We start from the raw sequence: 1,894 nt of genomic DNA, 5'->3' as shown, positions 1-1,894 counted from the left end.
GGCAAGGCGCAAGGCAAGGCACAAGGCAAGGCAAGGCAATGCAAAGTGCAAGGCAAGGCACAGCAAGGCAAGGCAAGGCACAAGGCAAGGCAAGGGAAGGTAAGGCAAGGCAAGGCACAAGGCAAGGCAAGGGAAGGTAAGGCAAGGCATGGCAAGACAAGGTACAAGGCAAGGCAAGTTACAAGGCAGGGTAAGGCAGGTTACAAGTCAAGGCAAGGCGAGGCACAAGTCAAGGCAAGGCAAGTCAAAAGGCAAGGTAAATCAAGGCACAAGGCAAAGCAAGTCACAAGGCAAGGGAAATCAAGGCGCAAGACAAGACAAGGCACAAGGCATGGCAAGGCAACGTAAAGTGCAAGGCAAGGCAAGGCAAAGCAAGGCCAGGCACAAGGTAAGACACAAGACAAGGCTAGGCACATGGCAAGGCAAGGCAAGGCTAGGCACATGGCAAGGTAAGGCAAGGCAAGGCACAAGCCAAAGCAAGGCAAAGCAAAAGGCAAGGCAAATCATAGCACAAGGCAAGGCAAAGGAAAGCACAAGGCAAGGCACAAAGCAAGGCAAGACAAGGCACAAGGCAAGGCAGAAGGAAAGGTAAGGCACAAATCAAGGTAAGGCACAAATCAGGGTGAGGCACAAGGCAAAGCAAGGCGGCAAGCAAGGCAAGGCATAAGGCAAGGCAAGGCAAAAGGCAAGACAAGGCACAAGGCAAGGCAAAGCAATGCAAAGTGCACAGCAAGAGAAGGCAAGGCACAAGGCAAGGCATGAGGCAAGGCAAGAAAAGGCATGGCAAGGCAAGGCACAAGGCAAGGCATGAGGCAAGGCAAGGCACAAGGCAAGGCAAATCACAGCACAAAGCAAGGCAAGGGAAGGCACAAGGCAAGGCAATTAAAGGCACAAGGCAAGGCGAGGTGAGGCGAGGCGAGGCAAAAGCAAGGCAAAGCCAGGCAAGGCAAGGCCAAGGCCATGGCAAGGCAAGGGAAGGCACAAGGGAAGGCAAGGCAAGCAGAAGGCAAGCGAAGGGAAGGCAAGGCACAAAGCGAGGCAAGACAAGGCACAAAGCGAGGCAAGGCACAAAGCAAGGCAAGGCAAGGCACAAAGCGAGGCAAGGCAAGGCAAGGCAAAAGGCAAGCCAAGACAACGTGCAAGGCAAGTCAGGGCAAGGCACAAAAGAATGGCAAGGCAAAACAAAAAGCAAGGCAAAGCAAGCCAAGTCAAGGCAAGGCAGAAAGCAAGGCACAGCCGTGCAAGACCCAAGAAAAGGCAAGCCAAAGCAAGGCACGAGGCAAGGCAAGGTAAGGCACAGAACAAAGCAAGCAACAATGCAATGCAAGGCACAAGACAAGACAAGGCACAAGACAAGGCAAGGCAAGGAACAAGGCAAGGTAATGCAAGGCACAAGGTAAGGCAAGGTACAAGGCAAGGCAAGGCACAAGGCAAAACTAGGCCAGGCAAGATAAGGAGAGACAAGGCATGGCAAGGCAAGGCACAAGCCAAGGCAAATCAAGGCACAAGGAAAGGCAAATCAAGGCACAAAACAAAGCAAAGGAAGGCACAAGGCAAGGTAAGGTAAAGCCAGGCAGAACTAGGCCAAGGCAAGGCAAGGCACAAGGCAAAGAAAACGAAGGCACAAGGCAAGGCACAAGTCAAGACAAGACACAAGTCAAGGGAAGGCAGGTAACAAGGTAAGGAAAATTAATGCACAAGTCAAGGGAAGGCAAAGCAATGCAAAGCAAGGCACAAGGCAAGGCAAGGCACAAGGCAAGCCAAGGCACAAAACAATGAAAGGCAAAGCACATGGCAAGGCAAAGCACAAGGCAAGGTAAGGCACAAAGCAATACAAGGCAAGGCAGAAAGCAAGGAGCAAGGCAAGGCACAGGGTGAGGCAAGGCAAGGCACA

The sequence above is a fragment of the Mandrillus leucophaeus genome, unplaced genomic scaffold (genome assembly GCF_000951045.1).
Source record: "Mandrillus leucophaeus isolate KB7577 unplaced genomic scaffold, Mleu.le_1.0 Scaffold964, whole genome shotgun sequence".
In the NCBI taxonomy this organism is placed as follows: Eukaryota; Metazoa; Chordata; class Mammalia; order Primates; family Cercopithecidae; genus Mandrillus; species Mandrillus leucophaeus.
Note: the sequence above shows the minus strand (reverse complement) of the source record.